This window comes from Thalassophryne amazonica, chromosome 4, assembly GCF_902500255.1.
Source record: "Thalassophryne amazonica chromosome 4, fThaAma1.1, whole genome shotgun sequence".
Lineage (NCBI taxonomy): Eukaryota > Metazoa > Chordata > Actinopteri > Batrachoidiformes > Batrachoididae > Thalassophryne > Thalassophryne amazonica.
Genome location: NC_047106.1, coordinates 109,990,472 through 110,016,614, shown reverse-complemented (window position 1 = coordinate 110,016,614; position 26,143 = coordinate 109,990,472). Strand labels below are relative to the sequence as shown.

At 42.3% G+C, this 26,143-nt stretch overlaps 1 protein-coding gene across 1 annotated transcript in view; it reads left to right on the top strand.

Moving 5' to 3' along the window:
- Positions 1-18,031: 18,031 nt before the first annotated feature.
- The window catches only part of LOC117508615 (tripartite motif-containing protein 3-like), a 49,793-nt gene continuing 41,681 nt past the window's right edge, over positions 18,032-26,143 (top strand). The window contains exon 1 of the mRNA XM_034168414.1: positions 18,032-18,043. The gene's annotated coding sequence lies outside the window, so the exon portion shown is untranslated. The remainder of the gene's footprint in view (positions 18,044-26,143) is intronic.

The window sequence follows — 26,143 nt, the reverse complement described above, 5'->3', positions numbered from 1 at the left end:
CCCATCCCTAAATATACCTACAATAGTAGATATTATCAATACTATGTTTATATAGTAGAACAATCAAACACAATAGATATTTCAGAAATTTTTTATATTCATTCATCGCGACCCAGATAAGTGGCGGAAAATGAATGAATGAATATTTATTGCACGTCAACAGGCCATAACTGGCAATCAAATAAATCTAAAATGAAATTATTATATTGCTCATGTGTACAGTCTTGCATTTTATCTCAATGAGGGGAAATCATGTTTGTAGTTCCAGTTTTAAACTGCTAATGCTGCATGTGTGTGTCTGTTATTTGTGTACAAACTCCCATCCACCTCTGCTTTTGGTTGGCTTACCGTGAAATTTTACTCTTCCTTGGCCAATCACCATCACTTATGCAGTTGTCCCACCCCACTACCCTCACAAAAGAACAGGGAGAAAAAAACTTTGCACCTCCTGCTGCTGAGAGTCTGCAAATCAAAACAGCTTGAATGAGCTTAATTCTAGTAACGCGCTACGTTTTATTAGTATTACTGAAAAAATAATGCTGTTTGTAATGGCCTTAAGGTGCCTTGACACTTGCACGAATTTGAGCCACGCACTGGTATGCGATCTGCCGTGCCAGAGAACAAACGCATTGTAAACTATGCACAGCTTTATGCAAGTGCACAAAGAAAATTTTAAAGTGTTCAAAATCTCTGTCAAGCATTAGTTATATGAACTTCACGTGAACATTTGGCAAACAATTAAAAAAACACTGTCAGTGCAAGTTATTGCGTCAGTGCACCGTATCACAGTACAGCTCATCTGAACCATTATGGTAAGATGTTAAATCTATCATAACATAATTTTACAGATACTCATAAGAAGGAATGAAAATGCAGCTCTTTTACCAAGCCATTGCAATATAAATATTATAAATAATTACCTTTTTAGATGATTCCAAATGTGTTCTCCACCTCATGAAGCACACGAGAAAGAAAAACAAACTGCAGCTGTAGAAAATTCCTCTTTGATTCCAGAAGCGATTAAAGGTGTTTTCATCAGCCAAACTCTGAGAGCAAATGATTAATCCACTACAAAATAATCATTTATATAAAGCAGTGTCCGGTGGCACAAAGTGCAGCATCCAGTGGGACACAGCGGGTCGCATTGGCACAACGAATTATGCAGCAGTGCTGGGGTTAAATGCGTGCAAGTGCCTTTCTTCCCATCAGTGGTAGGGAATGACAGAAGCCACCAATGCAGACGTGACAACTTTGATGGCATTGTCTGCTTCTGTGAATGTGATTGGAAAGATGGTGCATTGGGCAGATTTCGTCTGTTGCATCACCAATTGCATCTTCATGTTTTAGTGGCATACAGAAGGCCATTCATGCAAGGAAATACATCAGAGCTACGCTTGAGTCTCTCATGTGCCTTTTGGCAAATTGTAACTGAATTTTCAATTCTTCTTTTTAAGAAAATCTGTATTTTCTCCACTCCATGATGTTGTGTGGTGATGTGCAATCAGTGGATATTGTGATTGCAGCACTTCAGAAGCTAAGTGAAGAGCAGGAGTGTCTGGGTTTGTGATTGCTCTGAATCAAGACTAAGATTCAGGCTATTAATGACTATCTGTATGTGCTTGGGGGGGTCAGGGGAGGAGATATTCACTTATCTTGGCAGTGACGTTCATGTCTCATGTCTCTCATGTCCTTGGGCTTTGAGATTGAGAGATATCTGGGAACAGTTTACAGAGTCATGTGGTTGCTGGACAGAGGTCTTTGTTGATGGCAGTACTTTTTCAGGAGAGCAAAGGTCTAAGTCTTGAGGGGTCCTGGTGCTTCCTGTCTCACTGTATAGCTGTGAGACCTGGAGGCTAACCAGTGACCTAAGACAATGACTGTATGTCTTTAGTACTCTCTCTTCAGAGGATCCTTGGGTACTGCTGGCATGACAAGGACCGGTTACTTAGGGTGACAAAGATAAGCAGTGTTGGTTACATTGTGTCAGCTTTGACATTTTAGATGTGGCTTGTTTCTCTCTGCATGACCTAGCACACAGGTGTCTGTGAGTTGACCCTAGTCCCTGGAGAAGATCCACATTTTACCTGGCTGTGGCAGATAGATGCTTACTTTTGCGAGGTGAGGCTGGACCATTTGTCTGACATCCAGCACCCATGGGGGTTCTGTGACACACGGCACCTGTGTGTGTGCTCCCAGACCTTACTTCACTCAACATCATTAAACCTGTGAACTAGTTCCAGCAGGTACCTTGAGCTGACTTACTCTACACTCACTTTTCATACCATGCTCTCTAGGGTTGGACATCGAGAACCGGTTCTTTTCAGGTTTTGTTAAGAAATGATTTGATCCACCGATATCAATAGTCTTTTTGCTTAACGATTCCCTTATCGGTCCTTCAGAGCGGCTGTTGTTTTTGAGGGTGTTTGTCGGGAAAATGATGATTTCTTTATGTTGATTACAGAACCCCTGCAGCGGCTCTGTAGTCAACAGTTTCTGCAGTGCGACTCCACTTTGAACCAATGAAGCAATGCTTCGATCCACTGGCTCATTGGTTCTTTGATTCACTGCTCTTCAGAAGCGGCAAGAAAATATGTTAATTGTGAGTCACTTTTGTGTGGATTAAAGCTGATCCCATATTAATGAAGGATGAAGTGCATTTACTCATACATGCTGGTGGGCTCCTGTCATGCAGTACATGCCTTTTTTATTCATTTATTTGCTCTGCCCTTTAAACATATTGAGTCTGCCACTTTTTTCTTTATAAAAACGTTATTTTGTATTCATCTTCATCACCTCCATTTTGTCATTTAATTGTTGCTACGCCCACCCCCCATCGTACAAGTGTGGCTGTGCACTTGTAAAACCTGCAGTGCATGATGTGACTGCAGACCTGAGGGTGCCGCATTGTGTTGTGCTCGCAGGAAGAGACCCAGATGCACTCCTGATTCCACTTTTGTGTCAGCATCGATTAGAAACACCACAACTGCTGCATTGAGAGGGATGAAGTCGTGCTGCTCGTCTTCTCTGAGACGTGATCGCATCTTATCTGTCGACAAAGTCTGCAGCCAGCGAACTTCATTATTCACTGTTTAATGAAGTGCTCGAAATTTGCAGTGAGACTCTCTTGTGCAAAAGTCTTTTCCACGTAAAAATTCAGCCAGACACAAAATGTTAATATATGTCTGGTCAGAAACATTCAGTGCACTCAGAGGCCATGAATTATTTGTAATTCATAACCTGAAGCTGAGTGAGTGCTTCTCTGACCGTCTGATACATCGAGGCAGACAACTTCATATGACGCAGTGATGTACGGTGGAGGAGTACAGGACTCTGAGCCGTGTGACTAAAGAAGTGATTAGTCATCTGCTCTTACAGGCCCCGTAACCCTCAACAAAAGAGGGCTTTAAGCTCACCTGAACCACCAGCAGGAGTTCCTATCTGTACTTAAATCCAGCCTTACTCTTCTGGCCTGCACAGTTATCCGTCTGAGGTGAAAGCTATCATTATGCATCACGAACACACCTTGGTTACAAATAAGATTTCTTGCAGATGTGCTTTTACCTCTGTCAGTGGAAAGAGGAGGGGTGGCAACCATGTGATTTCTCTGATGTTTGAAAGAAGGATAGTTTAAAAAAAAAAAAATCTAGCCTGGCAAGGCGATTATAAGAATTGTGTGGCAAATTAGTAATTGTGTCAAGGAAGCGTTAAAGTTTTGGAGGTGACTCAGATTGGGCTTAATAAATATATATGTATACGAGGTCTGTTAGAAAAGTATCCAGCCTTTTTTATTTATTTTTTTTCAAAAACCATATGGATTTGAATCACGTGTGATTGCATCAGCCAAGCTTGAACCTTCATGCGCATGCGTGAGTTTTGTCATGCCTGTCGGTTGCGTCATTCGCCTGTGAGCAGGCTTTGAGTGAGGTGTGGTCCACCCCTCTCATCTATTTTTTTTATTGCGAATAAATGTCTGAACGATTTGGAGCTTTGCTGCATCAATTTTTTTTCCAGAAACTGTGAGACCTCCAGGTGGACACCGTTCGGAAAATTAATATGGCTTTCAGGGACGATTTTATGGGGATTACACAGATTAAGGAGTGATCCAGACGGTTTAAAGACCGCCCACAACTGCTGAGAGCACGGCGCGCTCCCAGCCCCCATCAACAGGTTGACACCCCACTGGAACAACCAGATCATTTCCAACGTGAAGGCTTTGTTGATCCGGGACCTCGTCTGACTTTCACAAAAAGGCTGAAGATGTGGACATCAGCACTTTTTCGGTACATTCCACCATTACAGGAGTTTTTTTTTCATGGAAAGAAAAGCGGAGGGACGCGCCACGGAGCCGTTCATTACGCGGGACAAAACCACCTCGGTGTTGGTCTCACAGGACGGTGGTCTCACAGAAGGTGGATTTCAGATGGATTCCGGTTGCTTTTCAGTCGTGTGATTATCCGATTGTGATTGAGCATGAGCTGAACCTGCCCCAACATGTCCTGGAAAGCTTCATCATGGCATTGCTTTGCGCCATGCGGCTCCACCGCGACGCGCGGAATTCCTCCGCACATCTGTCTCAGTGTGCCGAAAAAATGCTGATGTCCACTTTTTTCATAATTCCTGTGCTAGTCAGACGACATACCGGATCAAGACAGCGTCCCGTTTAGAAATGAACGGCACATTCCACTGTTACAGGAGTTTCACTGTTATAGTGTAATCACAACCATTTAATATATATACACTCAACAAAAATATAAACGCAACACTTTTGGTTTTGCTCCCATTTTGTATGAGATGAACTCAAAGGTCTAAAACTTTTTCCACATACACAATATCACCATTTCCCTCAAATATTGTTCACAAACCAGTCTAAATCTGTGATAGTGAGCACTTCTCCTTTGCTGAGATAATCCATCCCACCTCACAGGTGTGCCATATCAAGATGCTGATTAGACACCATGATTAATGCACAGGTGTGCCTTAGACTGTCCACAGTAAAGGGCCACTCTGAAAGGTGCAGTTTTGTTTTATTGGGAGGGATACCAGTCAGTATCTGATGTGACCACCATTTGCCTCATGCAGTGCAACACATCTCCTTCGCATAGAGTTGATCAGGTTGTCAATTGTGGCCTGTGGAATGTTGGTTCGCTCCTCTTCAATGGCTGTGCGAAGTTGCTGGATATTGGCAGGAACTGGTACACTCTGTCGTATACGCCGGTCCAGAGCATCCCAAACATGCTCAATGGGTGACATGTCCGGCGAGTATGCCGGCCATGCAAGACATTTTCAGCCTCCAAGAATTGTGTACAGATCCTTGCAACATGGGGCCGTGCATTATCCTGCTGCAACATGAGGTGATGTTCTTGGATGTATGGCACAACAATGGGCCTCAGGATCTCGTCACGGTATCTCTGTGCATTCAAAATGCCATCAATAAAATGCACCTGTGTTCTTCGTCCATAACAGATGCCTGCCCATACCATAACCCCACCGCCACCATGGGCCACTCGATCCACAACATTGACATCAGAATACCGCTCACCCACACAACGCCACACACGCTGTCTGCCATCTGCCCTGAACAGTGTGAACCGGGATTCATCCGTGAAGAGAACATCTCTCCAACGTGCCAAACGCCAGCGAATGTGAGCATTTGCCCACTCAAGCCAGTTACGACGACGAACTGGAGTCAGGTCGAGACCCCGATGAGGACAACGAGCATGCAGATGAGCTTCCCTGAGACGGTTTCTGACAGTTTGTGCAGAAATTCTTTGGTTATGCAAACCGGTTGTTTCAGCAGCTGTCCGAGTGGCTGGTCTCAGACGATCTTGGAGGTGAACATGCTGGATGTGGAGGTCCTGGGCTGGTGTGGTTACACGTGGTCTGTGGTTGTGAGGCTGGTAGGATGTACTGCCAAATTCTCTGAAACGCCTTTGGAGATGGCTTATGGTAGAGAAATGTACATTCAATACACAAGCAACAGCTCTGGTTGACATTCCTGCTGTCAGCATGCCAATTGCATGCTCCCTCAAATCTTGCGACATCTGTGGCATTGTGCTGTGTGATAAAACTGCACCTTTCAGAGTGGCCTTTTATTGTGGGCAGTCTAAGGCACACCTGTGTACTAATCATGGTGTCTAATCAGCATCTTGATATGGCACACCTGTGAGGTGGGATGGATTATCTCAGCAAAGAAGTGCTCACTATCACAGATTTAGACTGGTTTGTGAACAATATTTGAGGGAAATGGTGATATTGTGTATGTGGAAAAAGTTTTAGATCTTTGAGTTCATCTCATACAAAATAGGCGCAAAACCAAAAGTGTTGCATTTATATTTTTGAGTGTATATATAAGGAAAAAACCCTACAAAGAGTTTAAGAGACGAATAGCAGAGGGAATAAAAGATTTTAACAACCGTTTCGTCTTGCAGACAGGTGAAACATAGCGACGACCTGAAGGCAACAGGGAAGATTCACCTGCCAGCACGTGACCAGGAGAAGACAAAATACAATTTGCTTTCCTCAAAATTTGCTGGTCACAAAAACTGGTTAGATCCCTAAATTTCGAACATGTTTTTATAATACTGTACAAGCAGTTTTTGTCTTTCAGCGCGAGGCTGGGAAACCAGCAGATGAAAGAGAAACACAGGAGACTTTCAATAAAAGACTGATAAAAACGACACCTAATAACAGGGCTGACAGAGGAAGAATTCAGTTTGTGGAGGAGATAGACTCTCTGTTGCCCTTGCTTCACAATATCTGCAGTATTCACATCAAATTTCAGCTTCTCGTCAAAAAAGGTGCCTAGGTATTTATATGCAGGAACTCTTTCCACAGCTTTGCCATGAATGATGCTGTCTGTAGCTAAACTTTTATTACGTCTAAAATCAATTCTGAGCTCCTTCGCTTTAGACACATTTAGGTCTAAATAGTTTGTCACACCATGAACAAAATCATCGAGGGCCTCCCCATGTCCTGATTCAGCTCCCTGAAGAAGGGACAGCAGAGCAGTGTCATCAGAAAACTTGACTAGGTAGCTGCCTTGCCTAATTCTTCTGCATTCATCTGTGTATAAAATAAAAAGTAGGGGGGGAAGGATACAGCCTTGTGGTGAACTGGTGGACAAAGCTAGGGAGTCTGAAACACAACCGTTTACAAAAACCTTCTGCTTCCTGTTAGTTAAAAAATCTGACAACCGTAAAACAATCTGGTGGGGCAATTTAAAATCACACATTAGCCTCTTAAGTAAAAGATGCGGCTGCATCAAATTAAAAGCCGAGGAAAAATCAGCAAATAAAAGCCGAGCATGGGCTTGAGGTTTTTCCAAATGTCTGTAGAGGCAATTAAGGATCAAAAACTTGGCATCCTACACCTTTACCTGCCTGATAAGCAAACTGGAGTGGGTCGATGCTCTCCTCCATATTTGAAATATCATATTCTTCATAATTTTCTCAAAGACCTTCATACACAGTGACATAAGTGCTACTGGTCTAAAATCATTAAACTGTTTGGGGAATGGATTTTTTGGTACAGGGATTATGATTGAAGATTTCCATACGTCAGGTACTTGGCCACAGCTAAGTGACCTCTGAAAGATGTGGTGGAGGACACTGCTAAGTTGGTCAGCACAATACCTTAATGTGCGTCCACAAATTCCGTCTGGACCACAGGACCTTCTTACATTAACCCTCTTCAGGAGATTGTTTACACTTTCCTCACTGATGACTATACTACAGTCAGTAGCAGAGGGAATACTCTCAAGAGAGAATTTGTCTGAAAAATCATGGTTCTCGAAACGGGAGTAAAACCAATTAAAAGCATTTCGCAGATCTTCATTGCTCCCCTCTATTTGTATAATGTGTGTGTGTGTGTGTGTGTGTATTGGAAGGACTTGTGCAGAATCTGTTTGAATCAAGTCTTTAAGGTTACAGAATGATGGAAGTTTATGCTAAACACCCTTAACATGCTTCAACATCAATCATCCTGCACATTTTTTTAGGAAAAAGGACTCGTCTTACACCAGTGAGTAAAACAATGAGGCAAAGAAATGTCAAATCAAAGCCAACAGCACTATGCTCACATCTAGCCTTCATTAAAATGATCTAATCAGTCTATTTATAATATCAATATTGACTGTACTATCACTTGCTGTTACATGTCCACAGATATTGTGCTGTGTGGCCTCCAGCTTTGTTTGTCCAGTAGGAGACAGCTGTTTTGTAATAAATCATATGGTGGTGCAGTTGGCCGTGAGGCTCATTGAAGTCAGGCTTCATCTACTTCATGTTTTTCATTGTGTAATAGTATACAAATAATGAATGTTTATGAGTTCAATGGTATGAATATTTCATCGGGTGAAAGCTGGAACGTACCATTCAACAAGGTGAAGCAGAGTTGAATGGTACTTTAACCAAATTAAATATTTGTTCCATTGAAAGAATGGAAAACATTTGCTTTTTTATTAATTTATAAACAACAGAAAAGGGACTTACATTTTGTTGTGCATCACTGGTGCTTAACAGTCCAACACAAACTTTAAATAGGAGTCCAAAATTGTTCTCAGTAGTCTGTGACGCTGTCCACTGACATTGTGTACAGACTGCTGTCTGCTTAACTCACTCCAGCAAAAAATTGTCAGACGTTTGTCCAGTTTTTCATCCCAACAGCTCTTCATGCCTCCAGATGGCTTACGGCGTGGTGGATTTATTTATTTTTGTGTGTGTTAGAAGAATTAGCAGCATCAATTAGCTCCTACAAATCGTCGTCCGCCATGTTTAGCTAAACGCCGCCCCCGATATTGTGCGTGCACGCCTTGGTCAGGGCGTGCAATAGTACATTTCATACAGCACCACAATGCACACTAAAAAGAACTATTGCGTGGCCAATTGTAATGGGCAAATGGTACAAATAATTCATGTCACGTGACATACAAGCCCATACTCTCATGAGCGCCAATAGCGTAGCTTATGGCAAGCTAAAGTGGACGCTCTTCTTTTGGCCGAACAACTAACCAGTGTCTGGGTATTCTGTGTTAGCCCGTGGCTGACGTGCTTGATGAATTCCTGCACAGAAAGTAGTTCCCAGACCTGCGATGACATTGTGTTTTTATGGGTAACAAAACCATCAGGAGTACATTTGGCACAAGAACTTGTGTATCTCGTGTATTTTTACACCTAAATGATCATAAATCAATTAGGGATGGAACCGATCTGATCCCAGAGCAGTATCTGGTTCCGATAAGATGTAATCCGCGTATCAGAAAATACCGATACGTGACTTTTTCAATATCACAGAAGAGCCGCTGTGAATCCTCTCCACTGCTGTTTGCTCTCTGCTTGTTTACTGCCGAGCAAGAGGAGGGGAAAGTTTTTGAAACCGGGCTGTTTGAGAGAGCTGTCTTCTGCAGTGTTCTAGCTGCAGTTCGCTGCAAATTTCTGCTCAGTTCGCGGGTTCAAATTGTCTGTTTGTCGAGCATGGATTTTCCGAAAAAATAACTGAATTGTTGCTGAAAATTTCTGCTAAAAAGTTAGCTGCTTCACTGTCCTGAGGCTGTAAATCACCAGCTCAGCGTGCAGCTGAGGAGGAAAGCAAACAGAGATTCTGTCCGCTGAAAGGGAAAAATTCTCCATTAAAATCCTGCGCGTGAGCGTCGCTGATGATGCATTTATTTTACAGTTGAAAGGCTTCGTGTTTCCCAGGTTTGCGCAGCACAAGCACAGAGAGAAAGAAAGAAAAAGAGAGAGAGACTGAGGAAGAGAGAAAGCAAGCAAGAGAGAGACGGGGAGACAGGTAGAGAGAGAGAGTGTTGTGTTTTCTCTTTAAGTCTATAAAAATAAGGATATAAGAGACTAAAAGTACTTAATTCTTTCACCAAAACCTCAAATCTAGTCTTTCGTCTTAGATACACCTTCTGGCAAATTGTGCTCAACTTTCAGGTCTCCTTTTTAAGAAAATCCTCATGTAAAATCAACAATGATGATAATAATATTAAAGCAAACAGAGCTCTGGTATCGGAACGGAAAAGTATTGGTATCGGCAGATATCCAAATTCAGGTATCAGGATCAGAAGTGAAAAATTGTGGATCGATACATCCCTAAAATCAAGTGTCACACTCATCCAGCAGCATCTTCTCATGTTGGCAAATTCAGCGCTGGGTCAGGCGAAAGTAGTCCGGTGACCTATCCCACAATGCCAAAACAGCAGAAATGTCACTCCAACAAGAGCGGCACTCTGAGCAGGGTGATACGAACCACCAATCAAGGATCCACTCAGCAGTTATATAATCGGTAATATGAAATATCAGCTCCAAATTCCTTCTTCCATTTGGTGAAGTAAGCGCACACTCCATTAGCTCTTCTTTTCAGTATAAAACTTTTTCTCTTTTTTTTTTGGTCTGCATTCTGCAGGGATAAAATTTTTCCACAGATTTCTGCGGATTTGACAGTCCCGGGGGTCGATTTTGTGAAATGTCCAAATCCGTTGAGAAATTTTAGGGGGGGGTAAGAATGCAAAAAAAAAATATTAATGCCAGGAGTATCTTTAGGGGCTTTCACAGTGGCGTATTCGTAGAGCTGCTCATTGCAGCGTTGTTTCATTTAAGTACGCCTGAAATACGCGCGTACTCAGCCTTTAACAGTGTTCATTCATACTTGCAGCTGCGTGTGTTCACGTTTTAATATGTGCACACAGTTGCGTGTGCCATGCTGCACCAGTTTCAGTGCTATTTTCTGCCTCTGTGGAAGTGCGCTCTGCTGCATAGTGTGGTGCAGCCCTAAAACAGTCATTTAACATTATTATTAATTTTTTTTTTTTTTTTTTTGCAGTGAGTGCGCGTTTATTTTAGAGTCACAGCTCTTTTCAGCTTTGATCAGACTGATCGATCAGGGCGTTTTCATTGTGAAGCAGCAGCAGCTCTACTCGGAGTCCCTCCTGGATATTTAAATTTCTAACCCTGTCCCTGAGTATAAGCCCATATACCCAATGGAAGAACATAATTTCCTTTCATGATTGAGGAGTTTGTGGGCTCCAGTAATTCTGTGCCCTCTGTTTTCTGGAGCATTAACTCTTGTTGGAGTCTTCCATGACAGATTGGTCCCAGGTGAGGAAATGGAGCTTTATTTATTTATTTTTAACATTAATGATTGACAAATTTATGGAAAGTATCACCTCTCCCAGATTAGGGGAACTGGGTGTGGCTGTTGCCATCCCTAGGTGTAAAGAAACGTTTTAAAATGAGTGATTGTGCAGTTAGCTGCTTACCTTAACATGGCAAATATTACAGTTATTACAAGTAAATTGCCTTTTTATTCTTTTTTTTTTTTTTTTTTTTTTTTTTTTTTTGATGGCGGGAGTCTGTCTGCAGGACGAGCCCCACCCACGCGATAAATGCCGGCGTTTCCTTGTAGCTACTCAAATTACTTGCAGCTAGGCATGGGCCGGTATGAGATTTGGACTGTATGATAACCGTGGGCAAAAATACTGCGGTTTCACTGTATTATGTATAGCTTTAAAATGTGCTTTAACAACATTATGGCTATTTGCATATGAAGCGCGTGATTCAGGTGCACTAATTGACGCAATGTCTACCGCTACGAGCACTATGCCACTGATAAATTTAGAGAAAATACCAAAATCATAGTCTCTTTTAGACATGTAGCATCTGCCCCGTGGGAAACATGACTTACTTGTTTAGGGAGAAACGTGGCTGGAATAACGTTTGGAACTTCGGCTGCTCAATACTTGGCCCAGCATCACCAACAAAGTGCTTGAAATAGATGTTTTTGTCCTTCTTGACATGTTTGTGGGAGGAATTTGGTCGACCACACGCACGACTCAAGTCCACCGCTTGTACTTCTCAGTGGTTTCAAAGATGGGATAAAGTTTACTCCTTCCATGTAATCCTTTGCAGGTATCTTGAATCGCTTCGTGTCCGACACAGGCCATAGCTATGGTGCTTTGTTGTCACCATTTTTGGTTTGAAGGGCTATTCTGTGGAAAATAAAACGAAAAAGCCGACTTGGTCCTTTTAGACAGAGGGAAAAGTTCAGTGCAGGCTTCGCCTAGTTCACCCATGATGCAGAGCTAGCTAACGTTAGCTGGCTATTTGTAAACTGAGACAGAGGTGCGCGCCAGGGGGAAGGGCGACAGTGGCCGTCTCTGCTGTGCCTGTCAAGAATTCTCATAACCCGCTCATACCGTAGGGACGGTATAACCGAACATTTTTGTGGTTTTGATACCGTGGCTTTTTCATACCGCGGTATATCGTGAAACCGGTTATCGCCCCATGTCTACTTGAAGCATCACATTTTTCCTTTTGAGGTGGGGGCAGGTCATTTCAAAGAAGCAAATCTTACTCACTCATATAACTCAGTGGAGTTTTTATGACAGACTGATGGAGACGTGTGTCCTGGTTTCTGTGAGTGCAGACGTTCCCCCGTCTGAACATTTGAATGATCACCACCAATACTGAGACACCGAATGCAATGGTGTGAGATTGACATCATGCAGTATCTCACTTGTCAGTCCTCTACTGAAAAAGGAAATGTCGAATGTTTATGAAAACACAGTATGAATACTTAAAATACTTTAAATTCTCAAATAGATAAACTATTCACAGCAACACAGATAATCAGGTCAGTGTTTAAAAGGCTCACTGTCAATGCAATTTGTAGTCTCTTCTTCTTTTTTTGAGACTGTGATCAGTCAATAACTGTACACAACTTTCTTCCATTTGGCCCTCAAACATAATATATAAGATAGTAACTTACTATTTATTTCATATGAACAAAATGCAGATTTTGGTGAGTTTACAAAGGAATGATGATGATAAAAAGTGCACTGCCATATAAGTGTTGGGGGTGGAAGTACAAACTATTTTTAAACCCAAGCTTGGCAAGGGCCAACACGTCAGGTTACTTGGACTCGTACTCATGTTTACCAGACCAACACACAGCCGGCATTGGAAGAAACTGAAGTAAAAATTAAAGCACTGATTCTGTTTCAGATAAAGCTGCCACACTGGAGTAGGATGGGACATGATATGTTACAGCAGGTAAAGTGTGAACATCCTGTTTTATCCTGTACAACTACAGCTTGAAATAGTGATATTAATCATATCTGGCCAAGAGGTACTGTAGTTTTGGTTGCACATGTTCCAGTCCAATCACATGAAATAAATATTTTAATTATTATTTTAATCGTCCTCTCTTAACATGCCTTAAGCCCCATTTAAAAACAAACAAACATTAGTTTATCATCCCTGCCCACCCACAGAAATCAGCCCGCATCACTTTTTACATTTTTATTTTTTTATTTTTGGTGAATTTCATTGACGGCAGTACAGCTGATGCAAGCACTGGCACGTGTGCTTTGGCCAAAGACTGTGCACCATCAGCCATCAAAAACCACAAATGTTGCTTTCGCTTAAATTTTTTTTTTTCCCAATGGAGCATGATTAAGTAAATTTCAAGCCATAGTCACTACGAATACTCAGTTTAAAAACTTTTGATCACTGAAGCCGACTATGACTACCACATGCTATCAACAGTTTCGAGAATTGGGATGAAATTTTTGAACAGTTCAAAAATTTCATTCCAATATCAAGTATGGTGTTGATACAAAGTTTGTTTAGGATTGACAAAGATGGATGAAGAAGTTACTGTGGTGCTTCAGAATGTGCCCTGATTTGCTGTTGAGGATGAAGTGGGAAGGAAGAGAATAGCCCCCTAACTGAATGTACAAATAAGCAGCAGTGACCTTTGTGGCCAGCAGGCGTAGAGTTTGAAAATGAAAGACATTAAGAACTCAATTCAAGCTGCAGTTAGGAACAAGTGTGGTTGAAGCAAATTTCTACCATGCATTTGATAATATTCCCTGCAACATGTTCTTCTGCAGGTTGTTATCCAGCAAAAAGGACACACAATTGACTATGAGCATTGGGGGGGGCGAATAAAATTTTGACCCTGGCAGCTTTTGTTTCTATGTGCAAAGTAAATAATGTCACTATCCAAAATAAAACTAGGATGTTTAGACATGCTGTGTTGAAAATTCCTTGCTCTGTTAAAAAAGCACTTAGGAAAATTTTGAAGAAAACATTTCATAGGAAGGCTCATAATTTTAACCTAATCTGTGTGTATATTAGGGATGTGAATCTTACAACATCTCACGATTCAATTTGATTCCGATTATTGGGGTGACGATTCAATTCAGAATCGATTTTCGATTGAAAGAGCTCTGAGAAATAGTTATATTACTTAAAAAATGTGATGGAGTGTGCGCTGGTCAGTCGTCGGCAGATACCGCTGCTCCGCTTCTTTTAGCACCGGGTGATGGCGTAGCATGTGGGCTTGCGGATGTGAAGTGTATTTAACTTTATTTACTTGTATTTAACTTTCAATTTACAGATTCTGCACACTGCATAAGTCATGTCAAGCTCCTTCTTACGCAGCAAATAATAAAATCCAAAATGCACTCATACATTTACCTTCAGCAGAGACAGTGTTGGCTGAATTAGCTCTTTGTCCGCCATGCTAAGTTGCAGTTCACGAATGTTTGAAGCACACCGGACCCTCCCCTCGTGGGGACGCTGTAGTACAGAGGCCGTTGCCTGACAAACAGTACACACGAGAAAATAAAAAAAAAATTGCTTTTTAAAAATCGATTCTTGGACATTTTGGATCAATTCAGAATCTTAATAAATAAGAATTGCGGTTCAGACGTGAATCGATTTATTTTTTTATTTATTTATTTTTTCCTGGCACCCCTAGTGTATATCTCGGGAAATGGTCAAACAGACCAGTCGAAAAGCTTGATCACATGAATGACATTTTTAAAACCATTCTAAAGCCCCACTTTTTTGTTTCATCACTCTGTTGATGCTGTATTTGAACCTTTTTAATTCAAACACATCTATACTTTGCATTACTGAACACAGTTTGTTTTATAAACACAACCCAGTCTCGTGGCAGTTCGTGGTGGCATTATGAAAAGCACTTTAATCTATGGGTTCATGATGGGGGCATGAGAACGGGGGCGTTTTTTGTGACAGGGCACAAAATATGAGGTGATGGTGGGTATGGGGGCTTATGGTTAGGTATAGGGGAGGGGACACACTTGCGTTATGGTTAGAGTTGAGAGAAGGAGGAGGAATATAAATAGCAAAATGGAAAAAAAAAAGTCATGAAAATGGGGCATTTTTTATGACGGGGGAACAGAAAAAAATGGCAGACTGGGCTGTATAAATGCATTCTCTTAGGAGTATTTGTGTTGTTGTAATATATGGGCAATGTTGTAAATTCAAGCTTATTAACAACCAACATAACAAAACTGAAAAATAAATCAATTGTAATTTTTTTTTGGAACAGTGGATTAGGAGACGAAAAATATCCTGCTTTATCATTTCTGTCTTTTGGAGGATAAATGAAAGACTTACTGTTTGGATTTGTATGGATTTTCCCACTCCTACACAATATGTGAACTAAGGATGAATTTTTGAACAATGCAAAATATTCTGTTTGAAAAAAAAATACCCATTTGTATACAAGGCACAAACGGCTTTTGACTTTTTTAACTTGCATAAGTCACTCGGTCGCTCATCTTCAATCACTTATTTGGGATCGAGTCACGGGGGGCAACAGCTCCAGCAGGCGACCCCAAGCTTCCCTTTCTCGGGCCACATTGACCACCTCTGAATGGGGGATCCCGAAGTGTTCCTAGGCCAGTGTGGAGACATAATCTCTCCACCTAGTCCTGGGTCTTCCCTGGGGTCTCCTCCCAGATGGACGTGCCTGGAACACCTCCTTAGGGAGGCGTCCAGGAGGGCATTCATACCAGGTGCCCGAACCACCTCAGCTGGCTCCTTTCAACGCAAAGGAGCAGTGGCTCTACTCCGAGTTCCTCACGAATGGCCGAATGTCTCACCCTATTTCTAAGAAAGACACCAGCGACCCTCCTGGGGAAGCCCATTTCGGCCTTTGTACTTGCGATCGAGTTCTTTCAGTCATGGCCCAACCCTCGTGACCACAGGTGGGAGTAGGAACAAAGATTGACCAGTAGATCGAGAGCTTCATCTTTTGGCTCAGCTCCCTTTTCAGCACAACAGTACAGCAGAGTGAATGCAATATCACCCCTGCTGCACCGATTCTCTTGCCAATCTCACACTCCATTGTCCCCTCACTCATAAAGAAGACCCCGAGGTACTTGAACTCCTTCACGTGGGGCAAGACCGCATTTCATACACGGAGTAGGCAATCCATGGGTTTCCTGCTGAGAACCATGGCCTCAGATTTAGTGGTGCTGATCCTCATCCTATATGACTTACGTAACTGATATTGGATTTTGGGGAAAAATTTTGATCAAGTGTTATATATGGAAAAAGGTTCCACTGTAGAGATGCAGGGTGCAAAAAAGGCCAGTCCTCATTCTTCAATTTTTTTTTTAAGGTTTTACTTTTCTCTTTCATTAACACCCCATAATAATTGGTGGTTATGGTTTTGTTCCAGTTCTGTTTGCTCATTAGCAAGATGACACACAAGCTAATTAACCAATTTTCACAAAACCTGTTGAAAACACTGATTCTTGCTTGGTTGTATTGAGCATGCAGGGGCACCATGTTCAGATCCACCACCAGAATGTCTCTCCATCAATCTGTCTCAAAGTGAAAACGCCCTTTGATTCAATTCACTTTATACAAGCTGGGCGTGTGACTGTACACTTCATGATATCCTTCAAATCCCTATAAATTCCAGACACTGAACAAAAGACACTGAATTCAAAAGATGGAAAAGTTTTCACACCGCATTTCGTATGGTCACGTTAAATGCAACAAATAAAATGGTCAACATAATAGACCTGATGCATTGTTGTTGTTGTTTTATTTTAATGGTAGATTCAAATATTGCACTTTCACAGTTTATTGCTGCATGCCTTATTTAAAGTGAATGTTTTCCCAGCAGATGTAAGGTTGTGCATTTTTGTGACTATGGAAAACTCTTATGGTGCCCTGACACTTGCACGCATTTTGGCCCCGCACTCTTGCACACTTCGTCGTGACTGTGCCACCCGCTGTGTTCCCAGCTGGATGCCGCACTTTGTGTGCTGGACACTGTGTATATAAAATAATTATTTTTGAACCGGATTAATCATTTTCTGTCAGTTTGGCTGTTGAAAACACCTCTAATGGCTACTGGAATCACAGAGGACCATTTCACTTGGAATCTCTCTCTCTCTCTCTCTCTCTCTCTCTGCTTCATGAGGTGGAGAATGTATTTGGAACCATCTAAAATGTAATTAATTGTAATGGCTTGGTGAAACAGTTGCATGTTCATTCCTTCTTTTGAGCAGCTGTAAAAGTGCGTTTATGATAGATTTAACACGTCGTTATACGTAATCGATCAGATGAGCTGCACTGTGATGTGGTGCGCTGACTCACTGACACGCAGAGTTTTTGAATTTTTGCACAATGTTCATTTAATTAATGTGTGACAGATTTTGAACATTTCAAAATTTTCTTTGCACACTTTCACAAACCCGTGCACAGTTTATAACAGTTTGTGACAAGTTTGCTCTTCTGCACGACAGAGTGTGTACAAGTGCGCGAATCAAAGTTGTGCAAGTGTCAAGGCGCCTTTACACTGATAATCGCCAGAGTGCCGTGACGGTCCCCGATTACAGCTGGACAATCAGCTACTACAGATTAAGCAAAATGAGGAGTTTTGTTTTGTTTAAAGCGTTCATATTACACAATGCTGAAAGGTGTCAAATGCATAAACAACTTCCTTAAGTGTGTCTGAGGTGTTCACTGTGCCTCAGTGAATGATAATGTCATTAGAAAGACTGTAATCCAGGTGACAGACAGGACGTGACCCTGCAGGAGCGCATTAAGCCACTTAGTGTGATGGTGAGAGCGGCACAGATCCTGGATTGACAAATGACATTTGATGTGGCTTTTCTGCAGGCATGTGAGACAAAGAGAAGGAATACTGCTATGCACAGTGACTAAGATCATTCTGATGATTGTGCAGTTCCCGTGGTGTGCTGCCATGCTGCCTTCACCGAGACACATACTGCACTTCTAAGAGCCTTCTGTGCAACCCTTTTTGTTGTTTTTATATCCAGATTTGTGCAGTGTCAAATTTAAAGCTCGTGAAAGCGATTACAAATTTAGATTTTTCTCCTGCTCATAGCAGGGCGCCCATTCTGTAAGCATTTCCAGGCTTGTAACATTTTCTGCAGAGGTGAGTGGGAGGGAAGCAGGGAAAGGAGGACAGAGAGAGAGAATGTTGCAGCCAGTCAAGAGGGGAGGAGCCTGAGGGCTTCCAGCTTCCTCCTGATGTCACTGTTCAGCTGCTGTGATTCAGAGTCCGCGTGCAGGGGAGGGTGCAGAAAAGGGCTTGGCGGGGCTCTGCAGGCCTGAGCGGGGAGCAACAACAGCTTGTATGTGCCTGAGAAAATCCCCGTCTGAAGAACCGGGATGATCGAGGCTGCTGATACGGACAGACGGAGACAAAAAGGACCGGGAGATGGAAAGAAGCGGTGATTAAAAGATGTGAGCAGCGAGCACGGATAGAAGGTCTTTGTCAGAGTTTGGTGCAGAGGAACAGCTGAGGTCTCCTCAATGTGTGACTCACCTCCACACAGACAGACAGACGGCGAGCAGGCTGGACATCATGGGAAGGAACTACAAGGAATTCAGGGAGGGGTCTTTTGTTAAAGCTTCCTTCTTCCTCTTCCTCTTCTCAAAGAAAAGCTTCATTTGTCTCATTCAGACGCGAAGGACAGAATGTTAAATTTAAGTTCACAGCACCGCTGTGACACAGGGGAGACTGAGAGAGTCAAAGAGCCACAACAGACAGTCTACTACTCCTGGCTGAATAAGGAGGTGATATTTCTGTTTCCTCTGGAGCAGTGTATGGCTGTGTTGCAATTTAATGGTTAATTACCCCCTTGTTACTGAGTCATTAAATTATATATTTACTGGCCATGTGATTAGGTACACCCTTCCAACCCTTTTGGATTAGAACCAACAAGGTGGTGGAACCATTCCTCAAGAGATTTTGGTCCATGCAGACACACAGCTGTCACACCAGCCAACATATTAGTGGTATAATTTATAGATTAATTTCAAACAGATGCTTTTTGGTACCAAATTGATGCTTATAAGGTTTCCGTAACAATTTTGGACAATGTTCACATTATTTTGGGGAACATGGAGGCATAAAGTGGTATAGGAGTCTGATGCAAGAGGAGTGATGATAAATTCTCATAAGTCTTTAAATTATGGTTCAGATTGGACATTAAAGACATCAGTAGTTTTCCTTACACCCTGTTTACACTGAGTCCACGACCGCGTTGTGATCTAAAAACAGCTGCAGCTCACCGTCATTTACACTGATTCCCACTGGGGTTGCAGGCTGGTCACAAAGGGTTCTTCATGGTTGAAAAAAGATCCCTTTCGGTCACCATCGCTCCCCCATTGGTCCCAACAGGTGTGCGAGTGTAGTGAACTGTTTAAAACACTCGCACAAGTTGTGCGATCGTTTAACAGGTATATGGTAAATGTTTAACAGCATACCTAGTAAACAAACATACAGTGTTTATACCTCCCAACAAGTCAGAATTGGTCAAATCTGTGATAATTACCAAGGGTTTTCCACTAGACACCACAAACTTACTATTAGATTGGTTAAACAAGGGTTTCTTTATGATAAATTGGTTCTTTAATAGATATCCAGAGATAGTATCTACACTCAACAAAAATATAAACGCAACACTTTTGGTTTTACTCCCATTTTGTATGAGATGAACTCAAAGATCTAAAATTTTTTCCACATACACAATATCACCATTTCCCTCAAATATTGTTCACAAACAAGTCTAAATCTGTGATAGTGAGCACTTCTCCTTTGCTGAGATAATCCATCCCACCTCACAGGTGTGCCATACCAAGATGCTGATTAGACACCATGATTAGTGCACAGGTGTGCCTTAGACTGCCCATAATAAAAGGCCACTCTGAAAGGTGCAGTTTTGTTTTATTGGGGGGGGGGGGGGGTACCAGTCAGTATCTGGTGTGACCACCATTTGCCTCATGCAGTGCAACACATCTCCTTCGCATAGAGTTGATCAGGTTGTCAATTGTGGCCTGTGGAATGTTGGTCCACTCCTCTTCAATGGCTGTGCGAAGTTGCTGGATATTGGCAGGAACTGGTACACGCTGTCATATACGCCGGTCCAGAGCATCCCAAACATGCTCATTGGGTGACATGTCCGGTGAGTATGCCGGCCATGCAAGAACTGGGACATTATCAGCTTCCAAGAATTGTGTACAGATCCTTGCAACATGGGGCCGTGCATTATCCTGCTGCAACATGAGGTGATGTTCTTGGATGTATGGCACAACAATGGGCCTCAGGATCTTGTCACGGTATCTCTGTGCATTCAAAATGCCATCAATAAAATGCACCTGTGTTCTTCGTCCATAACAGACGCCTGCCCATACCATAACCCCACCGCCACCATGGGCCACTCGATCCACAACATTGACATCAGAAAACCGCTCACCCACACGACGCCACACACGCTGTCTGCCATCTGCCCTGGAAAGTGTGAACCGGGATTAATCCGTGAAGAGATCACCTCTCCAACGTGCCAAACGCCAGCGAATGTGAGCATTTGCCCACTCAAGTCGGTTACGGCGACGAACTGGAGTCAGATCGAGACCCCGATGAGGACGACGTGCATGCAGATGAGCTTCCCTGAGACGGTTTCTGACAGTTTGTGCAGAAATTCTTTGGTTATGCAAACCGATTGTTTCAGCAGCTGTCCGAGTGGCTGGTCTCAGACGATCTTGGAGGTGAACATGCTGGATGTGGAGGTCCTGGGCTGGTGTGGTTACATGTGGTCTGCGGTTGTGAGGCTGGTTGGATGTACTGCCAAATTCTCTGAAACGCCTTTGGAGACGGCTTATGGTAGAGAAATGAACATTCAATACACAAGCAACAGCTCTGGTTGACATTCCTGCTGTCATTAATCATGGTGTCTAATCAGCATCTTGATATGGCACACCTGTGAGGTGGGATGGATTATCTCAGCAAAGGAGAAGTGCTCACTATCACAGATTTAGACTGGTTTGTGAACAATATTTGAGGGAAATGGTGATATTGTGTATGTGGAAAAAGTTTTAGATCTTTGAGTTCATCTCATACAAAATGGGAGCAAAACCAAAAGTGTTGCGTTTATATTTTTGTTGAGTGTAAGTTTGGGGTTTCCATTAGAAACATGTAGTACAGGGGTGGCCAAGTTCGGTCCTCGAGAGCCACCTTCCTGACACTTAGTTGTCTCCCTGCTCCATCACACCTGAATCCAATGAAAGACTCGTTAGCAGACTTTTAATGAGCCTTTCGTTGGATTCAGGTGTGTTGGAGCAGGGAGACAACTAAGAGTGTCAGGAAGGTGGCTCTCAAGGACCGAACGTGGCCACCCCTGATGTAGAGGATGGACTATGTCTTCCTATAGTAGCAATCCATAACCTAGCTAGCAGGATGAGCTTTAGATAGAAAATGAAAACATATGACATCATAGATTCTGTTTCTATAGTAACATAGCCAGATTTATATCTTAGCCAACTAGCTATAATTTAGTATAACAGCAAGCCCACAGACTAGGAAGATGTAGACTACATCCTTGTATGAACACCTTGGATTCGTTGTTTACTGCCCTGATTGTGTACAATGTAACTTGTGTATGCATGCTGTCCATGAACTGCTTAGGTGGGAAAGGAGAGTTCCCATGGGATAAAAGAGCCTTTTAACCTACCACTCCTGGTTCTCAAGGCCAGGCACCTAAGTGGCTCTATCTTTTGTAAAGATATTTAGGTGTGCCTGAGTAGGCACTGGGAGGGATCCCCCTTAGATTTGGGATGTATAATAAAAGTAAGCCTTACTGAATTTTCATGGGTCTCAGAATCGCGTTTGATAAACTCTCATATGTCTCAACTTGATCCTGTGGGTCGTAATAGACTCTCAGTTGGCTCTGCATGGGGTTGCATCAATGATCGTGGCTATTAACATATTTTTCACTCACACAGTTCAGTCGCAATGCGAGCTTGGTGTAAACACAAGACATAACAGATCACAATGGAGACCAGACAAGACTTGTGAGAGCTGACAAAATGTCATGATCTTGTAGGTTTTATATAGGTCTCAGTCCGGTGAAAAGGAGCCATTAAATGCCGGTAATTGCATTTTATATAATGGCTGAGTGGATCCATGTCATTTGATTGGTGCTTTGTATGTCATGTGACAATGATTATTCATCCCATTTGGGTTACATTGCATTTAGAGTGCAATTTGGTTCCATTTGATTCCATACATTTGGTACCATTGCACTCTGAGCACACTGAGGAAGTACCCAGTACACATAGGCAAAGCTGAGTATGTTCCAGCTTTCACCTCATGAAATATTCGAACCATTGAACTCATAAACATTCATTATTTGTATACTAGTAGCCACAATATAGATTTTTTTTTTTTTAATGTATATATTTTAAAACATAGGTTTTACATTTGATCATTGTCCACTCAGAATGCAGTTGTTACTGAGATGCTAAGCTTCACTTTGGAACTAAAAAGTAAATTGACTGGACTGGTGGCTCAGGCGCCCGCTATATTATCTTGATACATTTCATATGATATACTAAAAGTTGCACATGATATTCCATATGGATTTCCTTTCACATGCGCACATATTTAGCATTTGCATTTTCTATTTAGCGTTCAGAAACACACTTTAAGGTTAGCGTAAGAATAACAATAAGTAGGAAACAAACTTTTGCTTTTTATTTTTCACTCTGATCCGCCATCTGTTCAGTGACATCATCACAGCGCCCTGACTGAAGAATTTGTGGGATATGTACAAATTCAGTTTAAAAATGCATCATATGTACAGGTTTTTGTTGTGCATTAATTTATGGTATATTTTTCCAAATTTTTTTTATTCATGATGATAGGCTACGCCATCACACAGCCAGCCTGAATTGCTGCTGCACAGTAGAATGGATCCATGTATTCATGTTATTTACATCAAATTCTGATCCTACCATCTGAATGTTGCAGTGCATATACAAGTTGAGATTCATTAAACCAGGCAACATCACAAAGCAAAAAAATGATGAAATGGATCAAAGAAGACCCATATCTCACATTGTTGAGGAAATGTCAGCTGTAATTGTGGAAATATAGAATGTGGCGCTAAGTCTTTGAATTTTTCGATATATTTTCCTTTTACTTGTAAACGCCACCTAAGCGATTAACGTGAAAATGGAGGATGAGGAGCATCTGTGCCAAATAACAGGCTCCATGTTGTGTCTACCTCCCTGACAGAAGGAGACAAAACCAGTGGGGGAAGGAACAAGCATTTTTATGGAACACTTTCAGCAGAATTTCAACCAAACATACAAGCTGACTTCCAAAACAGTCAAACAACGTAATATGAGCTATGCTGAGCTGTAAACTGTTTGACGGCATTAGTTCATGGTGTTTCTTACAGTTCATGTAATCCTTTGTGTGCGCGACATGACAGCTGGACAACATGTCAGCGGGACATCATCTGTACTTGACCCACTTATACCTTTTTAATGTAACTCACTCTCTCATCTGAGAGCCAGCAGGGACGCCCCATCGACAAATGTTAAATAACAAAGCAGAACAATCTGTAAGTAATATTCTCAGAATTACAATTGCACTGAATCATTTCGGTCACTAACGAACATGAAATGTTATTTACAGTGTGCATGAACACCAGATAGTGTTTGAGACTGTCATATTAAGGAACAGTGTTTGCCAGCTCAGTCAGCACCACGGCACACCAAAGTTTGTTTGTTTTTTTGTTTTTTTAAATTCAGTATGTCGTCATACAGTGTGGCTTCTGATGATGATGGAGATGATCCCTCTTTTGTTCTGGACGATGAACCAGAGCAGGTGGGTCCACCGACGTGCGCACAGATCTCCACAGCTTCTGTTTGCAGTTTCTCCAAGACTCGGGTGCTATGAGCTCCATCCCAGCGCTGAGTCCTGGAACTCAGAGATGCAGACACACACTGCTCCAGCTGTGGCTCCAGGCACGCCTCGTTTAAAGCGTTGAGATCAACGTTAGCTTCGGTTTTGTTTAGTTCCTCTTTCGTCCCCCTTTTCTCAATGAATTGACTTTTTTTTTTTTTTTTTACTTTTTTCCCTTCGCTCAGGAATTGTCCTATGCCATGTGACTGGGCCATAACTGGGAGATTGTTGCTTGATTGATAGTGTTGCACCTCAGATTTTTAAATGTTCTCTGTGCTGGAAGGTCAACATCACTAACTCAAAGCTTGATCTTTACTTTAGTAAATGCATTTTTAATGTAGACATTCTGCACATGTAGCCTAACCGTTCACCTCCTAACGTGTGTGTTCCAGTGACTCGACTCTGTCCACATCTGTTATTTCCTTTCCAGTCAGCCACTGTTGAATAGTTTCCTCGAGAGATCCCTGCTCTTTTCCTTAAAAGTGACCTTCTCTTTTGTGTGTGTCTGTAGGCCATGCCATCTTTTTAAAACTTCCTGAAAACAACCAATCATTGTGAGCACTGACGTGCAGTGACTAACAGTGACTACCTCATTACAATGGCATTTGTCAGTGGGTGGGATGCATTCGGCAGGAATGTATGCATACATTAGAAGAAGCAACCTGAACAACATTTTGTCCTTAAAGTTCATGGGTTGGAAGCAGGAAAAATGGGGATGCATAAAGCTTTGAGTGACTTCTACCAGGGCCAAATTGGTGGTGCTAGAAGACTGGGCCAGAGCATCTCCAACACTGCAGTTTTTTGTGATGTTCCCAGTCAGTAGTAGTAAGTACCTACCAAAAATAGCCCCAGGATGGAAAACCAGTGAACTGACAACATCGTCATGGGCGGCGAATGCTCATTGACGTACATGTGGAGCAAAGGTTGGCCCATGTGGTCTGATCCAACAGAAGACCTACGAAAACTCAGATTGCTGAAAATGTTAGTTTGTTCTGGTAGAAAGGTCTTGTGGAATCCATGCCTTGATGGGTCTAACTTCCTACGCAATATTAGGCAGGTGGACACAATGTTGTGGCTGACTAGTGTAGACTGTATACCATCAATTACCACATCATGCTTGACAAATGGTTAAATGGAGACATACTGAGTATTTTCAGCTGCTGTAGGCTACCGGATGTGTTGGAAAAACCTCTTCTTTGTCTTTCGACTGTTCCCGTTAGGGGTCGCCACAGCAGATCAATCGTTTCCCTCTCACCCTGTCCTCTGTATCTTCCTCTGTCACACCAACCACCTGCATGTCCTCTCTCAGCACATCCATCAACGTTTTCCTCCTCTTCTTCGTCGTCTTCGCCCAGCAGTAGCCCAATTTTCACCGGCACCCTGTTGGGCAATAGCACTGGTGGCGGACGTTGTTAACCCGGGCCACGACCGATCTGGTATGGGAATTCGATTCTTAGTCTGCATAGTTGGGTTGGCTTGTTTTATGCCGGATGCCCTTCCTGACGCAACCCTCCTAATTTATCTGGGCTTGGGACCAGCACTCAGAATGTACTGGCTGCACACCCCATGTGAAAAAACAATGTTAAAAGTTCATGCCAGAAACACCCCTCTACATGGAGGTAATATTTGTGTAACCACCAATACTGGAGTATCTTACAAAGGACTTGTTTCTTTACCTTTTGCTTTCAATGTGAAGCAGCTGTTGCTGATCACACCTCTTAGTCTTCAGAGCAGTCAGTGTCTGTCTGTGTCTCTTACATCAGAATGTGTGGGTGTGCCTCAAAAAACAGATGGGCTCAGTGGGTGTCTTGCAGGGAAAGCAGTATTTTTGTGACAATGGTCAAGTTTAAAACAGTGACCGCTTACCTTCCTCAGTCACTTTCCTCACTGTCTTTCTTTTGTGACTAAATTCATAAAAAACAACAAAAAAAAAAAACAATCTGTAAGTAATATTCTCAGAATTACAGTTGCACTGAATCATTTCGGTCACTAACGAACATGAAATGTTATTTACAGTGTGCAAGTACACCGGATAATGTTTGAGATTGTCACATTAAGGAACAGTGTGTGCCAGCTCAAATCCCTGCTTCCA